The sequence below is a fragment of the Salvelinus fontinalis genome, unplaced genomic scaffold, assembly GCF_029448725.1.
Source record: "Salvelinus fontinalis isolate EN_2023a unplaced genomic scaffold, ASM2944872v1 scaffold_0109, whole genome shotgun sequence".
Classification (NCBI taxonomy): Eukaryota; Metazoa; Chordata; class Actinopteri; order Salmoniformes; family Salmonidae; genus Salvelinus; species Salvelinus fontinalis.
The window spans coordinates 151,685-172,125 of record NW_026600318.1 but is presented as its reverse complement, the minus strand read 5'-3'; positions in this window follow the sequence as shown (position 1 = coordinate 172,125).

Here is a 20,441-nt window from a genome sequence, read left to right as displayed (position 1 = left end):
GATCGGTTCTCTAAGTCCTGTCGTCTCCTCCCGTTGCCCGGTATTCCTACAGCCCTACAGACTGCGGAGGCATTATTCACCCACGTCTTCCGGCACTACGGGGTGCCGGAGGACATTGTTTCTGATCGGGGCCCCCAATTCACGTCCCGAGTATGGAGGGCGTTTATGGAGCGTTTGGGGGTCTCGGTCAGCCTTACCTCCGGTTATCACCCTGAGAGTAATGGGCAGGTGGAGAGAGTGAACCAGGAGGTGGGTAGGTTTCTGCGGTCGTATTGCCAGGACCGGCCAGGGGAGTGGGCGAGATACATTCCCTGGGCCGAAATGGCCCAGAACTCACTACGCCACTCCTCTACTAACGTGTCCCCCTTTCAGTGTGTATTGGGGTACCAGCCGGTCCTGGCACCATGGCATCCGAGCCAGACCGAGGCTCCTGCGGTGGAGGAATGGGTGCAGCGCTCCAAGGAGACATGGAGAGCCGTCCAGGAATCACTTCAACAAGCTAGTGGACGGCAGAAGAGGAGTGCTGACCGCCACCGCAGTGAGGCCCCCGTGTTTGTACCGGGGGACAGGGTCTGGCTCTCGACCCGAAACCTGCCCCTCCGCTTGCCCTGCCGGAAGCTGGGTCCGCAGTGTGTAGGGCCCTTCAAAGTCCTGAGGAGAATAAACGAGGTGTGTTATCGATTACAACTCCCTTCCTATTATCGTATTAACCCCTCGTTTCATGTGTCTCTCCTCAGGTCAGTGGTAGCTGGTCCCCTGCAGGACGGTGAGGTACCGGACATCGAGGGGACCCCGGCGTACAAGATACGGGCCATTCTGGACTCGAGACGCCGGGTGAGGGGCCTGCAGTACCTCGTGGACTGGGAGGGGTACGGTCCGGAGGAGAGGTGCTGGGTACCGGTGCGGGACATTTTGGATCCGTCTATGCTGAGGGATTTCCATCGCCTCCATCCGGATCGCCCTGCACCTCGTCCTCCGGGTCGACCTCGAGGCCGGTGTCGGCGCGCTGTGGGAGCCGCGCGTCAGAGGGGGGATACTGTCACGACTTCGACCGAGGCAGGCTCTCTTTCCCGTTCGGGTGGCGTTCGGCGGTTGTCGTCACCGGCCTATTAGCTGCCACTGATCCTTTTCTCCCCCTCCCTATGTGTTTATTGGGCGCACCTGTTTTGTATGAGGGTTAATTAGTTGGGTTTATTTAATCAGCCGGCATTCACGTTTCTTTGTGCGGGATTGTTTGTATGTAAGTTGGTGTCGGTTTTGTGCTTCATGTTTCTGGACATTATTCATTCCCCACGTGTCTGGGGTAGTTTATTAGTGTACACCCAGTGTGTTAGTAGGGTGGCCTAATTTGTCCGTGTTCTATTAAAGAGCATTTGTTTTGCAATTGCTGCTCCTGCGCTTTTTTCTTCACACTCCGACACCCAGGCCTTACAAATTCACTGTATCACAATTTCAGTGGGTCAGAAGTTTACATACACTAAGTTGACTGTGCCTTTAAACAGCTTGGAAAATTCCAGAAAATGATGTCATGGCTTTAGAAGCTTCTGATAGGCTAATTGACATCATTTGAGTCAATTGGAGGTGTACCTGTGGATGTTTGTCAAGGCCTACCTTCAAACTCAGTGCCTCTTTGCTTGACATCATGGGAAAATTAAAAGAAATCAGCCAAGACCTCAGAAAAAAATGGTAGGCATACACAAGTCTGGTTCATCCTTGGGAGCAATTTCCAAACACCTGAAGGTACCACGTTCATCTGTACAAACAATTGTACACAAGTTTATACACCATGGGACCACGCAGCCTTCATACCGCTCAGGAAGGAGACGCGTTCTGTCTCCTAGAGATGAACATACTTTGGTGCGACAAGTGCAAATCGATCCTAGAACAACAGAAAAAGAGCTTGTGAAGATGCTGGAGGAAACAGGTACAAAAGTATCTATATACACAGTAAACCAAGTCCTATATCAACATAACCTGAAAGGCCACTAAGCAAGGAAGAAGCCACTGCTCCAAAACCACCATAAAAAAGCCAGACTACGGTTTGCACTTGCACATGAGGACAAAGATCGTACTTTTTGGAGAAATGTCCTCTGGTCTGATGAAACAAAAATAGAACTGTTTGGCCATAATGACCATACTTATGTTTGGAGAAAAAGGGGGAGGCTTCCAAGCTGAAGAAAACCATCCCAACCGTGAAGCATGGGGGTGGCAGCATCATGTTGTTGGGGTGCTTTGCTGCAGGAGGGACTGGTGAACTTCACAAAATAGATGACATCACGAGGATGGAAAATTATGTGGATATATTGAAGCAACATCTCAAGACATCAGTCAGGAAGTTAAAGCTTGGTCGCAAATGGGTCTTCCACATGGACAGTGACCCCAAGCATACTTCCAAAGTTGTGGCAAAATGGCTTAAGGACAACAAAGTCAATGTATTGAAGTGGCCATCACAAAGCCCTGACCTCAATCCTATCGAAAATGTGTTGGCAGAACTGAAAAAGTGTGTGCGAGCAAGGAGGCCTACAAACCTGACTCAGTTACACCAGCTCTGTCAGGGGGAATGGACCAAAATTCACCCAACTTATTGTGGGAAGCTTGTGGATGTTCTACCTGAAACGTTTGACCTAAGTTAAACAATTTAAAGGCCATTCTACCAAATACTAATTGAGTGTATGCAAACTTCTGACCCACTGGGAATATGAGGAAAGAAATAAAAGCTGAAATAAAGAATTATCTCTACTATTATTTTACATTTCACATTCTTAAAATAAAGTGGTGATCCTAAATGACCTAAGACAGGTAGTTTTTACTAGGATGAAATGTCAGGAATTGTGAAACATTTAGTTTAAATGTATTTGGCTAAGGTGTATGTACATTTCTGATTTCAACTGTATATACACCACAGTTCAAAAGTTTGGGGTCACTTAGACATTTCCTTGTTTTGTTTTTTTTTCCTTGAAAATCACATTTTTTGTCCTTTAAAATAACATCAAATTGATCAGAAATACAGTGTAGATGTTGTTATTGTTGTAAATGACTATTGTAGCTGGACAGGTCTGATGTTTTAATGGAATATCTACATAGGCGTACAGAGGCCCATTATCAGCAACCATCACTCCTGTGTTTCAATGGCACGTTGTTAGCTAATCCAAGTTGATAATTTTAAAAGGGTAATTGATCATTAGAGAAAAAAAATGTAAATGATCAACTTGGATTAACTAACACAACGTGCCATTGGAACACAGGAGTGATGGTTGCTGATAATGGGCCTCTGTACACCTATGTAGATATTCCTTTTACAATTATGTTAGCACAGCTGAAACTGTTGTCCTGATTTAAAGAAGCAATAAAACTGGCCTTCTTTAGACTAGTTGAGTATCAGGAGCATCTGCATTTGTGGGTTTGATTACAGGATCAAAATGGCCAGAAACAAAGAACTTTCTTCTGAAACTCATCAGTCTATTCTTGTTCTGGGAAATTAAGGCTATTCCATGCGAGAAATTGCCAAGAAACTGAAAATCTCATACAACGCTGTTAGAAGTCCAGCATCCAGGAGTCGCCTCTTCACTGTTGATTCTGGTGTTTTGCAGGTACTATTTAATGATGCTGCCAGTTGAGGACTTGTGAGGCGTCTGTTTCTCAAACTAGACACTTGTACTTGTCCTCTTGCTCAGTTGTGCACCGGGGCCTCCCACAGGGAGTAGTCACAGTGTTGTACGATATCTTCAGATAATTACAATCCCTAAATGATGAAGAATTCACTTACCATGGCTGCATCCCATATCTATCTTATTTCCTTTTGGTCATTGGCCAAGTCCCAGGCCCAGGCCAGCAGAACTGGGTTCAAATACTAACTCCATATACTTTCTCTGTGCTTGATTGCATTTGGCTGGTTTAATGGGGCAATAGAATAGTCCCAAAACAGGCAGTCAGCCCATCTAATACTCCAGGCAGACTAAAGCAAACAACGTGTTTCAAAGATTGCAAATAGTGTTTGAACCCAGATCTGCAGGCCAGTTCCCAATGCTACTGTTTCCAAGGAGAGTCACAGCTGCAAGCAATGAACTAGCTACTACCTCAGCAAGGTTAGAGTGGACAGGTCCAGGTAGGTAGGCTTGCGTCCCAAATAGTACCCTATTATTTTTTATAGTGCACTACGTTTGATCAGAGTCATATGGGCCGTGGTCAAAAGAACTCCACTACTATACGCTACTATATAGGGAATAGGGTGCCATTTGGGGCGCAACGTAGGTCAGAGAAAAGGGTCTTACCTTTGAAAAATGGAACACTCTGGGAAACAGGACAATGCCTTGTGAAGGTTGATATCCGTCGGAGAGTTAGTGTTGGGTACTCCATCAACTTTACAGATCTATTCGGCCGGCCACATTCTCACACAGTGGTTCACACTCTTCCCATTACTTGTCAGAAGCACCTTTGTTCGCTGCCTGGCCCATCAATCCTCACACCTAGAAAGATCTGGTAGTGAATGTTTTTTTTCTTCTCACAGTCTCTCTGACACAGGTTCTTTATTTACAGTAAGTTACTGTATCACTGCTGGACAGTTGTAACCCACAAAGTTCTGTGGTTCCTAGAGATGTGTATAGGCTGTAGGCTTCTCCTCCATCACTCCTTAGCCAGTTGATTACTTTGACTACTTTAAAATGGTGGAAGCTTGGTGGAAGCCCTCAGCGGTGCTGACCATGCTAAAACAACCTTTTGCCCACTAGAGGCCTCTGTCATTCTCAATGTGGAATTCAGAAATGTTTGGTAACTAGGGAACTGTTTATAGATTCAATTATAGTTGAAAAGCATATAATGTAGTTTTCTCACTCCATACAAGTGAGATATTTCTCAAAGACTTGTTTAAGGGATATTGTATTGATCATCAAGAGAAGACTTGTTTAAGGGATATTGTTTTGATCATCAAGAGAAGACTTGTTTAAGGGATATTGTATTGATCATCAAGAGAAGTCTTGCTTACGGGATATTGTATTGATCATCAAGAGAAGTCTTGTTTAAGGGATATTGTTTTGATCATCAAGAGAAGACTTGTTTAAGGGATATTGTATTGATCACCAAGAGAAGACTTGTTTAAGGGATATTGTATTGATCATCAAGAGAAGTCTTGTTTAAGGGATATTGTATTGATCATCAAGAGAAGACTTGTTTAGGGGATATTGTATTGATCACCAAGAGAAGACTTGTTTAGGGGTTATTGTTTTGATCACCAAGAGAAGACTTGTTTAGGGGTTATTGTTTTGATCACCAAGAGAAGTTTTCTGTCTGTGGACTATTGACTAATGTTTTTGGTTTTCCTCTGTAGACTACCTTCCTTTGGATTATTACCCAGACTAACTATTGAACTGGTCAAATCTATCCTTATTTAGATTTAGACTGATCCGATTTGGACTGGATCATTTAGATTTTTGCTCTTTTTAAAAATGTCTTGCTTAAATTTTGGGACTGAACTGAATTAAACATTTCAAATCAAACAAAACTGTATTTGTCACATGAATACAACAAGTGTAGACCTTACCATGAAATGCTTACTTACAAGCCCTTAACCAACAGTGCAGTTCAAGAAAGAGTTAAGAAAATATTACCAAATAAACTAAAGTAAGAAATGAACACAATAAATGAATAAAATAACAATAACAGGGGGTACCGGTACCGAGTCAATGTGCTGGGGTACAGCTTACATACTGTAGTGAACAGCCAACATCGCAAATGGCTCCAGTAAAAAATGTATATGTGGTGGACATCTCTTTTCCCTGATGGCAAGTGAGGCCTAAACTAGTCTAGCGCTAGCCTTATGACAGTCCATGCCCGTGTGTGTGTGTGTGTGTGTGTGTGTGTGTGTGTGTGTGTGTGTGTGTGTGTGTGTGTGTGTGTGTGTGTGTGTGTGTGTGTGTATGCGCGCGCTTGTGTGTGTGTGTGTGTCTGTGTGTGTCTGTGTGTGTGTCTGTGTGTGTGTGTGTGTGTGTGTGTGTGTGCGCGCGCATGCGTGTGTGTTAGCTACAGAGGGCCCTGCTTAAGACACAGTTTACTTTGTTCAGCTGAATCGTGGACAGGGTTTGAATCACCTCAGGAGACTCAGCTCTGCTGTCAAAGAGACTACTGTACCTACAGATTTTAGGACATTTGGTAGCAGCAATGATACATTTATCTGTTGGGATTTAATCGTGAGCCCTAGCATCGCCAATGCTTATTCTAAATTACAAGCTTGGCTTAGACAAACAGTAGTTGTTTGCATTTGATTGTATAATGTTTAAATAATGCTATCATATTTTCCTGAGGAAGGCATTAGGGCGATTCCAATATTATGGATGTTACATTCACATGCAAAATCACAACTTTAATGTCTCACAGAATGGTCAAATAAAATATAAATTCTACTGTTGATGTGTGTGTCTATAGAACCCCTTGGGTATCCAAAAAAGCGGACTTCTAAATATTGTCATGGAGAAATAAAGCAGATAAGAGCTGTCATGACGTTGCACGAAATAGACAAGTTTTTAATGAGGCTAAGTATATTAGCAGAAGTCTGGGAGTTGGGGAAGTCTTGGGTCAAAACATGGATATACATTTGGAAAGGCTCGGCTGAACAACAAAATATAACATTTTGAAAAGATTGTCATTTCCAATTATTGTTACTTTAGAGTGGAAAATTCATGCTATTTTCTACTTTAACTGGTCACATAAATTCCACACTCAAACATTAAGGATAATTATGAAAGTGGTTACATTTGGAATTGCCTAACTTCATTTTGTCGGTTGACTTCCCTTTGAAATCCCTCAATGAAATCACACAGGAAGCTTGTATAAAAGCCATACTTCTGTTTCATTTTTTTCACTTGTACCAAACTGAGAAAAGCTCTTGAAACCCGGGTTCAAATACTATTCGAAATACTATTTCAAATCCTTTAGCTGGGCTTGAATGACCTTGCCTGACACAATTGGACCAATAGAATAGTCTCACAGCTACAAACCATGCCCATCTCGCACTCCAGGCAGGCTAAATGCCTTTGAGAGATTGGTATTTGAACCAAGGTCTGAAGCTCTTACTGATCTATGAAGTCAATCTGAAAACCATGGATGTGTTACCCTAAGGTAAAAAATAGGCGTGGTCCATACATCCACCACAACAAAAAGCATAAGAAAGTGTGTGTGTGTGTGTGTGTGTGTGTGTGTGTGTGTGTGTGTGTGTGTGTGTGTGTGTGTGTGTGTGTGTGTGTGTACGCAGGGTTAGACTCTGAGTCCAATGCCCCTGGTCTTGTACATTCTCTGAATAGTTCTTACAGTTATTTAATCTCAGAGCAGATAACAGTACATCTAATGATGCCCTGCAGTGGGAGTGAGTAGTTTCAATAGTCAACACCAGTAGTCAATTTGATGGAGATTCGTTATGTAACCTCTCCTTTTCCTTTCTTTGAAGATTTGTATTGGATTTTACAGTATGGCGAGTAGTCAAGGGAACCAATCAGTATGAAATGTAATCCCTAGATTCCAACATCTATAGTCTACTGTAGAATGTTTCAGTCAGTATTACATGTAATCCCCAGATTACTACATCTATAGTCTACTGTACAATGTTTCAATCAGTATTACATGTAATCCCCAGATTACAACATCTATAGTCTACTGTATAATGTTTCAGTCAGTATTACATGTAATCCCCAGATTACAACATCTATAGTCTACTGTATAATGTTTCAGTCAGTATTACATGTAATCCCCAGATTACAACATCTATAGTCTACTGTATAATGTTTCAGTCAGTATTACATGTAATCCCCAGATTACAACATCTATAGTCTACTGTATAATGTTTCAGTCAGTATTACATGTAATCCCCAGATTACAACATCTATAGTCTACTGTATAATGTTTCAGTCAGTATTACATGTAATCCCCAGATTACAACATCTATAGTCTACTGTATAATGTTTCAGTCAGTATTACATGTAATCCCCAGATTACAACATCTATAGTCTACTGTAGAATGTTTCAGTCCTCTTTACCTACTGTATTCATTTATTCTTTTTTTTGTTCCTTTGCACCCCATTATTTCTATCTCTACTTTGCACTTTCTTCCACTGCAAACCAACCATTCCAGTGTTTTTTTTGTTGTTTTTTTACTTGCTATATTGTATTTACTTCACCACCATGGCCTTTTTATATTTTTATTTATTTTTATATATATTTTGTTTGCCTTCACCTCCCTTATCTCACCTCACTTGCTCACATTGCATATACTTATTTTTCACTGTATTATTGACTGTATGTTTGTTCTACTCCATGTGTAACTATGTGTTGTTGTATGTATCGAACTGCTTTGCTTTATCTTGGCCAGGTCGCAATTGTAAATGAGAACGTGTTCTCAATTTGCCTACCTGGTTAAATAAAGGTGAAATAAATAAATAAAGTCAGTATTACATGTAATCCCCAGATTACAACATCTATAGTCTACTGTAGAATGTTTCAGTCAGTATTACATGTAATCCCCAGATTACAACATCGATAGTCTACTGTATAATGTTTCTGGGCCTGTGTTTACAAAGCTGATATATTATTCTATCTATCCTATTCCTTGTGATATGCAAGGTCCTCTACGCAAATCAGATCATAAAAACATGTAAAACAGAAACCTATTTTTTTTGTATTATTTGTTAAAATTGCATTGAGCTGGCAAGTAGAGAAACATCAGAGAATGTTATTTGCCCTGCAGCAGCAGCCTTTGCTACCAAGCTTCATCACATACCATGCACTCTTTCACACCTTTTGATGTTGTTCTGCTTTGCAGCCATATTGAGTGTTTACAAGTGTATGGTGTCCGTTTTAGGACATCATCACACCTATACGGTGCCCATATTAGAACAGCCTCTGGAGGTTGTTTGAAGTGGGAGAACCATCAGTTGTATGGATCTTGGTTCATTCATTCAGACTTGGTGTCAAAAAAAAGTTGGTCAATCATCAGTCAGACAAATGTCCAGGGCTGGTACTTGGTGTCATAGTCATAGACAGACATCAGTCAATGACCTGTTTTCTTACTAACAAGGAATCTCGGGTTGAACCAGGGAATTCTTTTTCGTATTCCACCATTACTCCCTAGGCTCAGAGGTGCTCAAACATATAAAATATACAGACATTTTCTCCTGAAAATACACATCACTTCAATATTACAGATGGTACATGACATTAAAATAAGATGTTATTAAACCACAGATGTTCCTATAGTAATATGTACAGATGCAGGATCTTAATTTGATTGCTCTTTTGTTGCTGCTGCACAGCAGGAAATGCAAACTTGCAGTGTATTCAAGGTTAAAAAAGCCTAAAGTTTGTCATTTCAACTTTGAAATGTCAGACTTCATTTGCCCTAACGAAAAATTTATCAACTCCAACAAAAAATGTCCTTTAATTATAATCTACATAATAATTCACATTTCCTGCTGTTGCAGGATTATTTTCCAGATGTAGCAAAAGCTGGCTCAAATTAAGATCCTACATCTGTCGGTTTTGACGTTACATTTTACTAATCAACTATAAAAAAAATAATGAAATTCAGTTTATAAATGATTTGCCACTTTCTCCTGACCTTGAGACTATTGAAACTTAGTATTAACCGCATATTATTCCACAACTCGAGCACAATTTTAATCCAATCCATATCATATTAGATAAATAGTCTTAGGAAGTGCTTAGTGCCAGTTGTCCTATGTACTTTCGTTCCACCTTATATAAAGACTAAATGAAGAAAAGTAATTTGTTCAACAACCAGGCCAAGGGAACAGTAAACATTGGCTGAGGATATGAACCATTAAATCCTGGTTGTTTGATCAGCTTGAGAAAATTGCTTAGAAACATGAACTGCTAATTCTGGGTGTATGTTACAGTAACTCAAAAGGTATAATGACTTTGGAATGGATACAGAGAGCGGGTTTAAACCCTACAAGGCAGCACATTTCAGACTGTACATTTCAGAACGCACATTTCAGACTGTACATTTCATACAGCACATTTCAGACTGTAACTTTCAGACGGCACATTTCAGACCTTTACATTTCAGATTTTACATTTCATACGTCCCATTTCAGACTGTACATTTCATAATGAACATTTGAGACTGTATATTTCATACAGCACATTTCATACAGTACATTTGAGACTGTACATTTCAGACTGTACATTTGAGACGGAACATTTCAGACTGCACATTTCAGCCTGTACATTTCAGACTGTACATTTCATATGGCACATTTCAGACTGTACATTTCATATGGCACATTTCAGACGGCACATTTCAGACTGTACATTTCAGAATCCACATTTCAGACTGTACATTTCATACAGCACATTTCAGACTGTACATTTCAGAACGCACATTTCAGACGGCACATTTCAGACTGTACATTTCAGAATCCACATTTCAGACTGTACATTTCATACAGCACATTTCAGACTGTACATTTCAGAACGCACATTTCAGACTGTACATTTTAGATGGCACATTTCAGAATGCATATTTCAGACTGTATATTTCAAACTGTACATTTCAGACTGCACATTTCAGACTGTACATTTCATACAGCACATTTGAGACTGTAACTTTCAGACGGCACATTTCAGACCTTTACATTTCAGATTTTACATTTCATACGTCACATTTCAGACTGCACATTTCATAATGAACATTTGAGACTGTATATTTCATACAGCACATTTCATACAGTACATTTGAGACTGTACATTTCAGACTGTACATTTGAGACGGAACATTTCAGACTGCACATTTCAGCCTGTACATTTCATACAGCACATTTCATACAGCACATTTCAGACTGTACATTTCATATGGCACATTTCAGACTGTACATTTCAGATGGCACATTTCAGAATCCACATTTCAGACTGTACATTTCAAACTGTACATTTCATATGGCACATTTCAGACTGCACATTTCAGACGGTACATTTCAGACGGCACATTTCAGACGGTACATTTCAGACGGTACATTTCAGACGGCACATTTCAGACGGCACATTTCAGACGGCACATTTCAGACTGTACATTTCAGACGGAACATTTCAGACGGAACATTTCAGACTGTACATTTCAGATGTCACATTTCAGAATCCACATTTCAGAATGAACATTTGAGACTGTATATTTCATACAGCCCATTTCATACAGTACATTTGAGACTGTACATTTGAGACGGAACCTTTCAGACTGCACATTTCAGAATCCACATTTCAGACTGTACATTTCAGAATCCACATTTCAGAATCCACATTTCAGACTGTACATTTCAGAATCCACATTTCAGATTGCACATTTCAGAATCCACATTTCAGACTACATTTCAGAATCCACATTTCAGACTGTACATTTCAGAATCCACATTTCAGAATCCACATTTCAGACTATACATTTCAGAATCCACATTTCAGACTGCACATTTCAGACTGTACATTTCAGAATCCATATTTCAGACTGCACATTTCAGAATCCACATTTCAGACTGTACATTTCAGATTGTACATTTCAGAATCCACATTTCAGACTGCACATTTCAGACTGTACATTTCAGAATCCACATTTCAGACTGCACATTTCAGACTGTACATTTCAGACTGTACATTTCAGAATTGTGTTGCATATTGGGGGTTCTTGTGTCCATCTGTCTGATTATTTTTTAATAGCTGTGAAATTTTTGTTTCAGGTGAATCATTTTGAAGAGACAAGACATCCAAAAATGTCCTGATAATTTAGTCAATATTCCCCTAAAATACCAATATTACTATCTATTACTATCTATTACTTTAAACAGTGTTGTCAGCATTAAGAGTACCGTCATCACCACATCTCTTTACATTTAAATGTCAAAACCCTTTATTCTATTTGTGTGCCCATCACCACGCTTGGCTAGTACATGGTCTTGAATAACTAATTTATTATACCCAATTATCTGAGTCCAGAAACGTCTTACTTGGTTACATAACTAAATTGGACTATTAATTCATAAAATAATTAACTGAATTCAGTCAAACTGTAACTCTTCAATATGGAATACAATTCTCAAAATAAACCACTTCAAAATAAACCAATCAGTACGGCCTCATGCTCAAGAAATAGACTTCAAAATAAACCAATCAGTATGGCCTCATGTTCAAGAAATAGACTTCAAAATAAACCAATCAGTACGGCCTCATGCTCAAGAAATAGACTTCAAAATAAACCAATCAGTATGGCCTCATGCTCAAGAAATAGACTTCAAAATAAACCAATCAGTATGGCCTCATGCTCAAGAAATAGACTTCAAAATAAACCAATCAGTATGGCCTAATGCTCAAGAAATAGACTTCAAAATAAACCAATCAGTATGGCCTCATGCTCAAGAAATAGACTTCAAAATAAACCAATCAGTATGGCCTCATGCTCAAGAAATAGACTTCAAAATAAACCAATCAGTAAGGCCTCATGCTCAAGAAATAGACTTCAAAAATACATAACAAGAAATCCTGTCATTCACCATCAAGTAAAAAACGTACACATTCAATAACACTTGCTCTCCCTATCTTTACTGCCTGTCTCCGCCCCCTGTCATTACATCCACATGAAGTCAGAATGCAGGCAACAACATTTGTTTAAGCACTTGGGCTACAGACAGCAAGAATATTTCAAATTCAAGAAAGCGTACAGTATTATAAGAGACATTATTACATGGAACTCCCATCTAATATTGCTGAAATTAACAGCAAACCTTGTTTACAAAAACTGATAGAGCATCACCTCACGGCACAACGCCTCTCCCCTATTTGACCTACAGATAGTTTGTGTATGTATTGATATGTAGGCTTTGTGTGTCGTTTTTAAATGTAGTAGTCCTCTCCTTGAGCTGATCTTGCCTATTAATGTTCTGTATTATGTCATGTTTTGTGTGGACCCCAGGAAGAGTAGCTGCTGCTTTTGCAACAGCCAATAGGGATCCTAATAAAATACCAAATATCACATGATGAGTTGAACTGACAGTGTTTTATACCTCAAATGTTCACCTGATGACCTGTTGGTCCGCTCCCTGCCTCAACGTGGGCGGTGCGGTCTCTCTCACTCCCTCTATTGCCTGTCTTTGACCCCTGCCATAATCATATGACCAAATACAAAGATGGCTGGCCTTAACAATGATGGGGTTGGCTTATTATTAACATGAATTAGGTTCTACTGTTATTATCTATAGCTAGCTGCTTGACTACATAGTACCAGTCTATTATGAATTGTGTAGTTAGCTAGCTAGCTAGCTAGCCATGTAGGCATTCATTAATTTTCTTACACTCCTCTGCACTCCCAAAAATAATGGTGTCCTGTACCTTTCTCCTTTTTGGTGTCAGCACCTCCATTAAGGGAACTAGCTTATGTTTCACTAGGGTGAACACTGACTCACTGAGTGTTGATTATCTGAATCTGCAGTTGAAAATAAAAAGAGGAAGATACTGTGCTAACTTTGGTGCTAGCTTAGCTAGAACCCCACCTACTGGAAAAGAGGAAGATACGGAGCTAGCTTTGGTGCTAGCTTAGCTAGAACCCCACCTACTGGAAAAGAGGAAGATACTGTGCTACCTTAGCTAGAACCCCACCTACTGGAAAAGAGGAAGATACTGAGCTACCTTAGCTAGAACCCCACCTACTGGAAAAGAGGAAGATACTGATATAGCTTTGGTGCTAGCTTAGCTAGAACCCCACCTACTGGAAAAGAGGAAGATACTGAGCTACCTTAGCTAGAACCCCACCTACTGGAAAAGAGGAAGATACAGAGCTAGCTTTGGTGCTAGCTTAGCTAGAACCCCACCTACTGGAAAATAGGAAGATACTGTGCTACCTTAGCTAGAACCCCACCTACTGGAAAAGAGGAAGATACTGAGCTACCTTAGCTAGAACCCCACCTACTGGAAAAGAGGAAGATACTGAGCTAGCTTTGGTGCTAGCTTAGCTAGAACCCCACCTACTGGAAAATAGGAAGATACTGTGCTACCTTAGCTAGAACCCCACCTACTGGAAAAGAGGAAGATACTGAGCTAGCTTTGGTGCTACCTTAGCTAGAACTCCACCTACTAGAAAAGAGGAAGATACTGAGCTACCTTAGCTAGAACCCCACCTACTGGAAAAGAGGAAGATACTGTGCTACCTTAGCTAGAACCCCACCTACTGGAAAAGAGGAAGATACTGAGCTACCTTAGCTAGAACCCCACCTACTGGAAAAGAGGAAGATACTGAGCTAGCTTTGGTGCTAGCTTAGCTAGAACCCCACCTACTGGAAAATAGGAAGATACTGTGCTACCTTAGCTAGAACCCCACCTACTGGAAAAGAGGAAGATACTGTGCTAGCTTTGGTGCTAGTTTAGCTAGACCCCCCACCTACTGTACAATCATTACAGAGTGCACATTTCAGACTGTACAGGCATTTCAGACTGCACATTTCAGTACAGTACAGGCATTTCAGACAACAAGTTTCAGACAGTACAAGCATTTCAGACCACACATTTCAGACTCTATAGGCATTTCAGACCACACATTTCAGACTCTATAAGCATTTCAGACTGCACATTTCAGTACAGTACAAGCATTTCAGACCACACATTTCAGACTCTATAAGCATTTCAGACTGCACATTTCAGTACAGTACAAGCATTTCAGACCACACATTTCAGACTCTATAAGCATTTCAGACTGCACATTTCAGTACAGTACAAGCATTTCAGACCACACATTTCAGTACAGTACAATCTGTCTAGCTGTGATTCACTGGCCCACATCGAAGCAATGTTCTGACTGCCATCAGCTTCCTAGAGATGGATAGATTCAGCAACAGCTTGTTTTCCTGCTTAGCCCTTCTGCTGAACAAAAATACAATATTGTGTAAAGCTTGGGAATGTTAATTAGCAGGTGTGGGTGTCCGCTTGAAAATCTGCAGGCATTGTTAATGTCACGTGGAATAAATATATAAAAAGGAAATGGGAGGCTTACAGGGTTTTGATTTGAAAGTGCTCATTGTACAAGTTTTGTTTTGATTGGATTGATTGGAATTTTTTGGAATGATTGGAATCGGGCTGACACAAGTTTCTGTTCAAAATCCCATTTGTACAGCATTTAATCAGGTTTTCAGAGTCATAGGTGCAGAATTAAGAATTTGAAAATATTCTCCCTCCCAATATACTGTATGTGTTTGCTTTTTCTTACATTTTATTTGTGGTTTTGAAACATGAAAAGCTCTTTGGGGACCCCAGCATTGCTTATTAGCAATGGCTCCCAAATGGCACCCTCTTTCCTATAAAGTATAGTGTACTACTTTTGACCATAGCTGTATTGGCCCTGGCCAAAAGTAGTACACTACAGGGGGAATAGGATACCATTTGGGACACAGATTTACAATTTCTGTCTGACAGATGATCACATTAGCGCCTGCTTAGTGGCACACTGTTTGAGCTTCTCAGTGAGTCATCACACAGCTACAGTGTTTTGTTGATTCTGGTCCAGCTGTTGGCTTTCAGTTTCGATGAAATGCTGAAATGATGTCTACCATGGTTGGGGTAAATCCATTGCAGTAATTTCCAGGAAAAACTGAAATTGTTTATAAAGTTTTCCTACTTTATTGGCGCGTACTTCAGTCTTCTGAATGGTTTGCAGAACATAGTTAGTCAAAAGCAAACATACTCCTTCGTATGGCTTTCAGAGGACAGTTGGGCTGAAGCATACATCTCCATACTAAAACTGCTGAGTCATAGCTCTGAAAATAAATGACAATGAAAATTAATAACAGTTACATAATTTCTCCAAGGACGGGAAAAGGAATTGTGAAGAAGCCAGTGACGACTTTTCTTATCTTTTCATTTGAATGATTAGGAAATAATTTCCCTCCGCATTGTCTGCGGCTGAGGCTAATTCTTTTATCACAGAACTTTTAATTAGCTGTATCTCTGTGTTACACTACCACACTACGAGCTGATCAATACTGGAGAATGGAGGAAGCAAAATATGGTACAGTATGTTCTATTCATTTGGTGTGAAAGTAACATTTTTACATTTTTATAATTACTGTATATAAAAATAACAAAATAATTTGATACACCACATGCAGTGAGTGGGGCTTAGAGGAAAGGCAAGCTGGATATCTTGAAATAGTTGAAGAATCTCTGGATGTGGGGTTTTAGCACATCCTAATGATCTCCAACTGTTAACATGTCCTTCTATATGTCTGATGACTTCTCCCAACCAAATCTCCAAATAAAACGCCCACCCGTGGTGTAACTGCAGCAACAGAATGACATCATTGCTTGATGTTTACGTCATTGCCGGTTTTGCGCCCCCTCGGGCTTGTGTGGTGGAGGAGATCTTTGTAGGCTATACTCAGCCTTGTCTCAGGGTAGTAAGTTGGTGATCTGTTGATATCCCCCTAGTGGTGTGGGGGGTGTGGTTTGGTGCCTGGTTGGTCCTGTCCGGGAGTATTGTCGGACGGGGCCACAGTGTTCCCCGACCCACTCCTGTCTCAGTCTCCAGTATCTTTGCTGCTAGTCTGTTATATCTGGTGTAATTCTCATGTCTTATCTGGTGTCCTGTGGGAATTTATGTATGCTCCCTCTAATTCTCTCTCTCTCCCTCTCTCCCACCCCTCCCGTTGGACCTGAGCCCTCGGATCATGCCTCAGGACTACCTGGCCTGATGACTCCTGGCTGTCCCCAGTCCACCTGGTCGTGCTGCTGCTCCAGTTTCAACTGCTCTGCCTGTGGCTAGGGAATCCTGACCTGTTCACCGAACGTGCTACCTTGGCTATGAAAAGCCAACTGACATTTGCTCCTGAGGTACTGACCTGTTGCACCCTCTACAACCACTGTGATTATTATTTGACCCTGCTGGACATCTATGAACGTTTGAACATCTTGAAGAGCAATCTGTCCTTAAATGTACTCTTATAATCTCCACCTGGCACAGCCAGAAGAGAACTGGCCACCCCTCTGACCCTGGTTCCTCTCTAGGTTTTTTCCTAGGTTCCTGCCTTTCTAGGGAGTTTTTTTTTGGCCACTGTGCTTCTACATCTGCACTGCTTGCTGTTTGGGGTTTTAGGCTGGGTTTTTAATAGCAGTTTGTGACATCTGCTGATGTAAATACATTTGATTGATTGATAATTACACCATGTGGTGGTGTATCATAGCTGTTAGTCAAACTCTGCAAAAGTGAAACTTAAATTAGGCATAAATTCCAAGCGGTTAAGTTTAGGGCTAAGGTTTGGGACAGGGTTACATTTAAATGTATGCATTATTTCAAGTGGCTAAGTTAGGGGTTAAAAAATAAAAGTGAGTGCCTAGCACTGGGATTTAACATGCAATCCTCTGAGCCGAAATCTGAGGCTTTAACGCCCATCCCCCATCCCCAGTCACAACGCCCTAGCAAGCTGCAAGCCAAATAGATGGTAATAGGAGACTTTACACTTAACAAGTAAAAGTTAAACACTTTACATTTTTCAAGTAACAGATACACATTTTACACATTACAAGTAACAGGTAAACACTTTACACTTTTCAAGGAACAGTTAAAGACTTGAAACTTTCCAGTAACAGTTAAAGACTTTAAACTTTTCAAGTAACAGTTAAAGACTTTAAACTTTTCAAGTAACAGTTAAAGACTTTAAACTTTCAAGTAACAGTGACCATCCATTAAGAAGGACACTCTCTACGTCACAACTTTTCTAATTTGAAATTCCCAGGCGCGACTACATCAACAAAAACAGAAAGGAGTCAAAAGACCTGTTAAATGTGAGGACGACAGAGATTGATGATTGATCGTGGTTCATCACAACCATAACTCACAAAAGAACAATGGCCGTTTTCAAATGTTAATGTACTCCGAGATAAACTGATTCTCTAAGCGCCCTTTATTCATTAATTACTTAGCACATTCCTTTTTGGGGCATCTTTAAGATTGTCAGTGTTTCCCCTCACTCCACCCCCTCGCTTCCTGATTATGCGAGGAAATAAATTACAAACAGGAAAATGAAAGTGTGGCAGGTGATTTGTCGGGAAGATAATTTGTTACTGTGTGCATTCAGAAATGATTATCACAAAGGTGACCCATGATCTTGTTGATAAAAGCAGTGAAGCTCTGCTGGTATTTCTTCTTGTTGATTAGAGCAGTGAAGCAGAAGGTCTGCTAGTATTTCTACTTGTTGATTAGAGCAGTGAAGCAGAAGATCTGCTAGGATTTATTCTTGTTGATTAGAGCAGTGAAGCTCTGATAGTATTTCTTCTTGTTGATTAGAGCAGTGAAGCAGAAGGTCTGCTATTATTTCTTCTTGTTGATTAGAGCAGTGAAGCAGAAGCTCTCCTAGTATTTCTACTTGTTGATTAGAGCAGTGAAGCAGAAGCTCTGCTAGTATTTCTTGTTGTTGATTAGAGCAGTGAAGCAGAAGCTCTGCTAGTGTTTCTACTTGTTGATTAGAGCAGTGAAGCAGAAGCTCTGCTAGTATTTCTACTTGTTGATTAGAGCAGTAAAGCAGAATATCTGCTAGTATTTCTTCTTGTTGATTAGAGCAGTGAAGCAGAAGGTCTGCTAATATTTCTACTTCCTTCCATCCTAACTGCTGTGATGATGTTTTATGTTCCTCCAGGATGTTTTGTGCTCTTTAAATCTCAGCATTTGAGAATTACACAAATGTCTTCTTTTTACAAAGTCACTTAAATGTTTGCTGTATGTAATGGGAGAAAAACATATATTTGGGTATGTAATATAATTAGAGGGAATGAATCATCCTAATACTATGGTGAAACCCTTAGAGAGATAATAGCAGAAGACAAGGAAACAAACCATTTTAAAGTATTTGGACAGTCCTAATAACACATAAGGAAACAAACCATTCTAAAGTATTTGGACAGTCCTAATAACACATAAGGAAACAAACCATTTTAAAGTATTTAGTCCTAATATCACACATGGAAACCAATATAGGACCACTGCATGGGTGTTAGAGGGTATGGGAATATGGGAAAGTGCATGCCTACAAGGAACATAGCACACTGTCACAGAAGCAAATCACAGAAAAATTCCATAAACTCGAAAGTGGATTTAATAGGAAATCCCTTTTTTGCTTCTGTTCGATTACACAATGAAAAATATACTTGAGGTACTTCAGTTAACAACATTGGATCCCTTCAATTTTCTTTTTGTTACATCCCAAAACCAAATTTTATTTCTGAAATAGAAATTGACATCACACTAATTCACACCTAGAATAAAAAAGGATGGATTTCTCAAGCTGGTTTAGAACGTTCCTCAACAGAGATGGACTGGCCATACGGCAGTTCGGCAAACACCAGATGGGCTGGTCCATTTTTAGCCCAGTGTTCCAGTCTCAATTTGGGGTTTTGTGCAAGCATATAATTATGTGGCTAAAAAGTAGGGTTGTGATGATACCAGTATCACAATACACAGAAGTATAGATGTCGTGGCAAGGAAACAAAACATGAAGCGGATTTCATTTCTTGAGGAAAACAGTCTGTCGTTATGGAAACAAACGTCATGACGCTGTCATCCAGAGTCACATTTGTTTATTTTGCCAGCTACAACAGACACCATCGTGGTATAGTGATACTGGTATTGTCACAAACCTGCTATTAAGGGGGCCTCGATGAAACAATGGACCAGTGTGGCGGGATGAAGGACAAAAATGGGCCGGTGTGATAGAAATGCCCAGGACAATTTCTGGTCCCAATCCGTCCCTTAGCTCCAGTATTGTAGCAGGGCTCATGGAATATTTACATAGCCTAAGACTATGGGGTCTGAAGGAGGGTAGGATAGCTAGGGCCCAGTGTTTGGTACCGTGTTCAAAGGGAAGGAATAGAAAGCCCAGAGGATTCATGACGGTGCAGGAACATTGTCTCTGAAAAACAGCAGTGCTGCTGGTAAGAAGAAACACCTTGATTTAAAATGCAGTTATAAAGCTATGCAGGCATAGAAGGGAGAAGAGGAGCCTAGGCAAGCAAGCAAACACGAGTGTGATCAGAATGGGAAGTGGAAGCAGAGGAGGTAGCTAGTACGAAAGCACAATAAGCCTACAGATGTTGGATCTTATTTTGACCAGTATTGTCACACAAAAAAGTATCCTGCAGCAACAGGATTTTAACATTTTAGTCCACAATGTTGCTTGATCAGTGATAAAGTTATCAGCTGGCCAAAAGTAGGCAACATGAAAAGATACTGCTAATATAACCGTGGGTTAGTGCTGGTTTTCAGTGAATTTATCTAAGTCACAAAGCTCATCTGTGGTGCAGGAAAATTCTCAGCAACAAAATAATGATCAAATTAAGATCCTACACCTGTATATAGTTCTGAGCATGATTTAAAATCACACATTCAGGAATAACGGAGATGGTGTCTGGTTTCTTGCTAAGGT